The sequence below is a fragment of the Zingiber officinale genome, chromosome 11A (genome assembly GCF_018446385.1).
Source record: "Zingiber officinale cultivar Zhangliang chromosome 11A, Zo_v1.1, whole genome shotgun sequence".
Lineage (NCBI taxonomy): Eukaryota > Viridiplantae > Streptophyta > Magnoliopsida > Zingiberales > Zingiberaceae > Zingiber > Zingiber officinale.
In genome coordinates, this window is record NC_056006.1 from 34,956,095 (window position 1) to 34,964,545 (window position 8,451).

Genomic DNA, 8,451 nt, shown 5'->3' on the forward strand with positions numbered 1-8,451 from the left:
TCAAAAGTATTTTGGAAGTTGATATTCATTTAGCATTGTCCTGGAGGCTTCAAGTAGGGTTCTATTATTTCTTTCTACTATTCCATTTTGTTGGGGTGTTTTAGGACATGAAAATTTGAGATGATAACCATTTTCAAGGCAAAATAGATTAAAGTTATGATTTTAAAATTCACCTCCATTATTACTTCTAATTTATTTTATTTTTTGTTCTTTTTCTTTTTTAGTTTGTTTATAAAAATTACTAAAAACTTCAAAAGTTTTATCTTTATTTTTTAAGAATTTTACCCAGGTGAATCTCGAGAATCATCTATTATTACTAGGCAATACATACTCCATTTATGGATTTGATTCCATGGGAGTTAATTAGGTCTAGGTGTAATAATTCTATTATTGAATTAGTTTATTTTGATTAGTTGATTTATGGGTTGCCTTGGTTTACTTTCCTTGTTGACAGACATTATAGATTGTTGAATCTAAGTTAGGTAATTTTGTTAAGCCTCTAGCTAAGCCATTTAATTTTGTTAAGTTTCTAAAGTTTGTGTGGGACATTTTTCTATGACATAACCAGATTTCTTCTTTTTGTGTCAGGTGACACTTAAGTGAAGAGATAATTAGGTTAATTGCATAGATATCTCCTTCTTAAACCCTTTTAGATTTATGCTAGGGTTATCTATGTGCTTAATTAAGCATTCAGAAGATAGGAACCTAACCTTATATCCTGAAGCATACAACTGGCTAATGCTAAGCAAATTATATTTAAATTTATCAACAAGTAATACCATTTTAACAATAAAGTCAGTTTTGAGTTCGATATTACCTATTCCAATTACCTTAAGTTTGCCATTGTTTTCAAAGGTAACTATTCCTAAGCTTTTGTATATGAGTTGAGTAAATTTGGTGTGATCCCTAGTCATATGTCTGGAACAACCACTATCCAATATCTACTTGGTTTCCTATAAAAGTTAGATGTCATTATTAATTCAATTCGTTAATTTTAATTTTGTACTTTAAGTTTTAAATTTAGTTTTAATTTGGATTTGGATTTGGATTTGAATTTGAATTTAAATTTTAAACCATATCTTCCTAGACACGCATTGACAGAGTTTCTCTAACCTACTATCATCCAAAACTTCACCAATACCATTTATCAAGTTAAACTTTTATCCTTATTTAGACTAGTCCTAATTACCTACCGGGGTAAGTTATTGATTTTGGAGGTGCCAACGAGTTTGGAGCCTCTCCCTGAATTATTAAACTTTTAGGTTTAGGTTTTAGGTTTATATCGATTATTTTTTTAGTTATAATAAACTTAATGGTAATTTAAATTAGCATTGTAATTATTTGATTTAAATTTATTTGAGTTTGCATTGTTTGATTTTATTTTATTCTTTAGTTTGAAATTTAGTTTTAGAGATTTATTTTGGTTTGGTTTTAAATTAATAGGTTTAGATGGATTTGGTTTTAAATAATAAATTTTTTTTTAGGTACATAAAATTGATTGAGTCCTACTTGTGTGGTTAGTTACGCTTTTGGAACCCAAGCTTTGGTTATTTTCTTATTTTGATTTATAAGTGATATAAATATTTTGTTAGTCGAGCTGGACTTGTATTCGAGTCTGGACTTATTGTATACAGTTCTTTGTGATCCAAGTATCATATCAAGGTACTTGAATCTCGTTGTAAAATTTTTTCGTAGCTCCTTTAGTTCAAGTATTTCACCTTTCAATCTGGAATTGTCCTCCTCAAGTTTTGCAACTTGAGTTGGGATTTCAAATTGAATCGGCTCTATCGTTAAAATAGATTTTAGTTGATCATTAATTATTTTATTTTCATATTTAATTTGTTTATTTTATTTTTAGACATAGTTAATTTTTTATCTAAATATGTAATGATTTTAAAAAATTTCTTGCTAAGAGTAGACTGTACCTCATCGGAATCTTCAAAAATGAGTATGGACTTGTGGCTCGATTCAGATTGGGACTCGTCTTCTAATTCACTCTCCAACTCTAGTCCAGATACCATCAGTGTAACGACCCGGCCCTTTGGCCTCTTGGGCGGCCCTTGCGGCGGCCCACGAGGCCAAAGGGCCGAATCGTTACAATAAAAGGCACCTTTTTATTGTAACGACCCAACCCATTTGGCGACCCTCGGGTCGTCGACCGTCGACCATGCCGTTACTCACTAGGACTTTCCACCCCTGGCCAGTGGATTTTTGCCTCCCTCAGGATTCGAACTCTAGACCTCCAGGCTTAATTACTAGAGTTTATGAATCCTGGTAGCCAAGTGAGAGTGCTCACTTGGCTACCAGGATTCATAAACTTTAGTACTTAGCTTGGAGGTCTAGAGTTCGAATCCCGGGGGAGGCAAAAATCCACTGCCAGGGGTGGAAAGTCCTAGTGAGTAACGGTACGGCCAAGGGTCGTCGGTCGACGACATAAGGGGCCGCCAGTGGGTCGCTACAAGGGTCGTCCAAGAGGCCAAAGGGCCGGGTCGTTACAATCAGTGTGAGGTAGTTGGTGTGGCTTGGTTCATTGTCGTCTGATTCCTCTACGGATGATTCATCCCACGTTACTTTGAGGGCTCTCTTTTTCTTGAGATTCGGGTAATCATTCTTGTAGTGTCCCTTATTATTGCATCCAAAACACGTGACATTCATTTTGTTGTTGGAGTTAGAAGTGGAGTTGATCTTCTGTAGGTCCTTTTTGTTGAAATTCTTCTTTCTCCTGATGAATATTTTTCTTACCAAGTTCACCAGGTATTCTTCATCATCTAAGTGTGGGCCAGACTCAGCTTCAAGTTCAAGTTTAGTTCTTTCTTTTGACGTTCTTGCAACACGAGTAATACCTTTCTCAAGTTTGGCATTAGTTTTTTTGTGTAGTTCTAATTCATAGAAAAGTTCATCTAACTTTAATTTAGATAAATTCCTCAAAATTTTATAGGCATCCACGATGGATGCCCATAATGCATTTTGAGGGAAGGCATTCAGGGCATACTTTATCAAGTCTCGATTCTCCATCTGATGGATAATTGTGTGGAGCCCGTTGAGGATGTCTTTTATCCTCACGTGTAATTGACTGACAGATTTTCCTTCCTACATTTTAATATTAAATAACTTATTTAAAAATAAGTCTCTTTTTGTTACCTTTGCATCATTGGTTTCTTCATGTAGTTCTATGAGCTTGTCCCATAACTCTTTTGTGTTTTCATGTGGACCGACGTAGTTTAGCTCTTCCTTCGTTAGTCTGCACTAGATTGTGTTGAGGGCCTTAAAGTCAATCTGGGCCTTCTTCATTTTTGGATTCCAATTTTTCGGATCCATTGGAATTCTGGTGTTGTGGTCGATTGGCATCTTGTATCCTTTGGTGATGTTGAACCATTGGTCGTAATCAGTTTTTAGGTACATCTCCATCCATTTCTTCCAATATAAAAAATTATCTCCATTGAAAAGTGGTGGACGAACGGTGTTGTATGCTTCGTTTTGGGTCATTTAAAATTAAAATAAAAAACTTAAAGAAGGTACCAAGACTTGGTCTTGTATTAGTAGAGTTTTAAGAAAATAAAATATATCAAGAAACTTGAGTGGTGTCTTTTAGTACTGGTAGCACCAGAATCAAACCTAAGTTTTGATGTTGCCAAAGGTTCAAGTTATGTCTTGTTGTGATCTAACAAGTTGACCAAGTGTTGAGGCTGTTTACTCAATTGGTAAAGTCCTAGTTGGAGGCTAGGCAGGAAAGACTTAGCAGATCATGGAAGCCAGGAGGAAAGTCCAAGTGGGTCGAAAGGACTCGACACTTGGCAGGGAAGCTCGATAGGTTAGGAGGACCGAAGATCAAGGAAAAGTCCTAGATGGCCGCTCCAATGCTAACAATCCTCTGTCCACTCAAATCTTCGATTCTTCCTGGTGAGTGCTGTCAGTGGTGAGACGATCCTTGAGAAGTTCTCTACAAATTTTCTGTAGTAGCCTGCTAACCCAAGAAAACTCCTGATTTCACTGACATTCTTGGGTCTATTCCAGTTACTCACAACTTCTATTTTTGTCGGGTCTACCATAACCCCATCCTTGGAAATAATGTGACCTAGGAAGGACACTTGATTGAGCCAGAACTCGCACTTGGAAAACTTGGCATACAGCTGGCTCTGTTGAAGGATCTGTAATACTGTCCTCAGATGCTTAGCATGTTCTTCCTGAGTTCTGGAGTATATAAGGATATCGTCTATGAAGACGATTACAAACTTGTTCAAATATGATTTGAATACTCTGTTCATCATATCCATAAACGTAGCAGGAGCGTTCGTCACTCCAAAAGACATAACTACAAACTCGTAGTGCTCATACCTCGTTCGGAATGTCGTCTTCGACACATCATCTACTTTCACTTTAACTTGATGATATCTGGACTGCAAATCTATCTTAGAAAAGATTGTGGCTCCCTTTAACTGGTCAAACAGATCGTCAATTCTCGGCAGGGGATACTTATTTTTTATGGTAACTTTGTTCAACGCTCGGTAGTCCACACGCATTCACATGGACCCGTCCTTCTTCTTTACAAACAACACCGGAGCTCCCCATGGTGAGTGACTAGGGTGAATAATACCCTTGTCAAAGAGTTCCTGTAGTTGTCCCTGAAGTTCTTTCAATTCTTCCGGAGCCATGCGTTAGGGTGCCTTTGAGATTGGATGGGTACCAGGAATGAGTTCAATCTCAAATTCAATTTCCCTATCCGGACCTAAGCCCGACAACTCGTCCGAAAACACTTCTGGGTAGTCACATACAACTTTAACTTCCTCTAGCTTTTGGTGTCTTTCTTGCTGGGTATTAACCACATGAGCTAGGAACCCGACACATCCATCGGCTAACATTTTCTTAACTTTTATGGCCGATAAGAATTTCTGGGTTCTCTTCTTGGATTCTCCGATGAACTCAAACTTAGGCTCTGCCTCAGGTTGGAATAGGACTCTTCGCTTACGGCACTCGATGGAAGCACCATACTTGCTCAGAAAGTCCATCCCAAAAATAACATCATAGTCAGACATGTTCAGCATTATCAGATCACTATACAGTTCTCTGTCTAAAATTTTGACTGGCACATCACGTAGCCAATGCGTAGATGTCATTATCTCTCTCGAGAGTAGTGTCATTAAGAATTGTCCGCTCAGGACATCCGGGGGCATACTTATACTTTTAGCAAATATTATGGGGACAAACGAATGGGTTGTCCCAGTATCAAATAGCACAGTTGCATATAGATTAAAAATGTGTATCTTACCTGTGACAACAGTGGAGGCATTTGCTACCTCCTCTCTGGTAAGGGAGAAGACTTGAGCATTAGTAGCACTTGGTAGAGCCTCCAATCTGCCCTAGCTAATTTGGGAACCCTCCAATGTGGCCTGCATCTGGTGTAACTGCGCCTGGTTGCCTCCGTACTGAACATGTTGCACTGGAGGTAGGTTGCTCTTGGTCGGGCAATACTTGGCTATATGCCCCTCTTGACCACATGTATAACACCCACTAGTGCCCTTGCGACAGATTTCAGGATGCATCTTTCCACACGTGGAACACGTGGCATACTTAGGCTGCTTGCTTACGGATCCTCCCTTCTTATTACTCCACTGCTTTCTCTTGGAGCTCCCCTTCCAGGTTGAACCTTGGCCTTAAGTTTTCTGAGTGTTAGAACTCCCTTGACTTTTATTCTCAATCAGTACTAACTTTTGCTGCTTGATGTTGTTCAGGTAATGCTCCGTGATCAGGGCACTACTAATCAGCTCTTCTGCAGTCTGCGGTCTATATATTCCGCCAGCTACATTCAGAGCTATCTCTAGCCTCAACATCTTGAGTATTAGTCTCACCCTTTCTCGTTCTGTGCTGACCAGCTCGGGGCATAAGCGAGCTAGTCTATTAAATTTCTTCATGGCTTCGTCCACCGATAAATTTCCTTGTCGAAATTCCATGAATTCGTCATAATGTTTATTCGTGACTTGCATATGGAAGAACTCTTCGAAGAACTCAGTCTTGAAGTTAGACCAGGTCATTTGATCCACTTTTCATTTTGCCTTGACCGGTTCCCACAACATTCTTGCATCACCAGTAAAGCAGAAGGAAGCGTACTTAATCTTTTCTACCTCCGACCAGTCCAGTAGCTCCATTATGCTCTCCAGGGTTTTGAACCATGCCTGAGCACCCCATGGTTCATTGGTGCCAAAGAAGTTCTCTGGTTTCAGTTTCTACCACTGGATGAGGTATGCTTCTTGCCTCACTACCTTTGCTGGTGCTATAGGTGTAACTGATGAAACTTCGACGGTAGTAGGTGCCACCATATTGGCTTCCGGTGGGACTATAGGAGGAGCTTGCTGATTAGCAGTCAGGATGGCAATGACCTGCTGCTGCTCCGCTAATTGTCTTTGCAGTTGAGCTACTACTTCTAAAAGGTTGGGCAGGGGTGCAGACTCATTTCCCACCGGTTGAAGTTCATTAACTCTCGGCTGTCTAGCTGGTCATCCTCTAGCCATTCTAAATATCCATAGACCAACCAGTGAGATATTTCGTCAGCCTATCATCATTCTTATTTACTATTATTAGTACTTCCATGTATAAGCATATTACTTCCTATCATCAGCACTCGATAGCATTTTCATGTATAAGCGTGCTAAATCTGAACAAACATTCTTAATAATCATAACAGAACTAGATGCACAAAAGTTATGAAAATGGTAATTTCTTACTTGGAGACTGCAAGATCAATGCTTGAGGTGTGTGATGGAAGGATGGAGCTGGCTCTGATACCAAACTGTAACGCTCGCCCTTACTCATACCCTTAACCTACAGGACAAATGTTACTTTTTCCTCGTACATCCAAATTTTCGACATTCTTACCTATTATATGCTGCTTAGTCCATAGATCTATTCTAACTTGTTACTACTGGTAGGACAAGACTTGCAGCCACATAGGGCCGAAGGGAGTCAGAAGCTTCTAGTGGGTCTGGGTCGTGTGGCCCTGATAGGTGTTGTACTCTCAACTGACACAGGGCACGACCGTGTGAGGGTCATACGGCCGTGACTCTTGGGAGAGGACGGAAGAGGAACAACCATGTGAACTCACACGGTCGTGTCACTTCGGCTGAGAGAAGGAGAGGCATGGTCGTGTGGAATCACATGATCGTGTAACATTGGCCGAGAGGAGGAGGTGCCCGGCCGTGTGATCCCACACGATCATGTCACCTCGACCGAGAGGAAGAAGGGCACGACTGTGTGGAATCACACGGCCATGTCACCGTTGGCCGAGAAGAGGAAGGGCACGACCGTGTGCTTCCACACGGCCATGTTGCCTTGGCCGAGAGGAGACAGTGCACGGTCATGCGAACCCGCACGGCAGTGCCACGAGCCGTGCGGAGGAGCTCCTTTCTCCACCAAAACATGCTTGTTCTCCTATTTTTCCCTTTTACTTACCATTCCAAATTCTGTCAAGCCGTCAAATTCATCCTAAACCAATTAGTGGCAGTATCTTAGGTAAAGCGGAGAGAAGAAAACAAAACGAAGGTTCTACATGTTCCCCATAATAACAATTTCTCTGATCTCTTTCCATTGTTCCACCACACACGCACACACCCCCAAACACCGCTCCTGTTGCCTCCTCCTACTCGAGTTTTCCTTTATCTTTATCTGCAATATAAGGAAATGCAAATCTATAAGCGGATGCTTAGTAAGTATCATCTACTCACAAAAAGATGCATTAACAGAGGACATGCTTTTTAAACTGCTTGAAGAAAAATGTAACATTGTAAACATGCTTTTGCCAGTAAATCACACTAAAATTGTAAACATGCCATGTATTTTCAAACCAGTTTATCATGCAAACCGACAAATGAAACCCATGCTAGTAACGAAATAAAAATAGGCATCTTGGCATACTATTGAGTTTATCATTGTTGCACTACATAACTCAATTCTCAACTTAGGAAACTTCCACTAGACAAACCAGGAAGTTTAAAAACTTTATAGTACATATTAGTGAAAATAATAATCACTTGCTTGGGCCCGATACTGTACCATTTTACGCGCATCCTTAATAAGATTCGAGGTAGCTAATCCCGAACCCATTAAGGTACTACTAGGCGGTCTAGGAGCCTAGGGGCGATCTAGGAGCCCACGCAAGGACCTTGTATCCAGTACATGCCTTTCTAAAATAAAATACTTCTTTTTAACTATTACTTTCTTGTACTTGCACTTGCTTGCCATTTAACCAAACACCTTATGTGCGCTTAATTGCCTCGTACTTATATAGGGAAGCACTTTAGGCACTTGATTATACTTCTTAGTCTCAAAACTTAATGGGAAGCAAACTGAGATGATCTAAGTATGCTCTTAATCCCCAAAACTTTAAAGGGCATCCTACATATCATAGCATCTATCTCCTTTAACATGCAACACGTTTAAAACATATCATAACATATATTA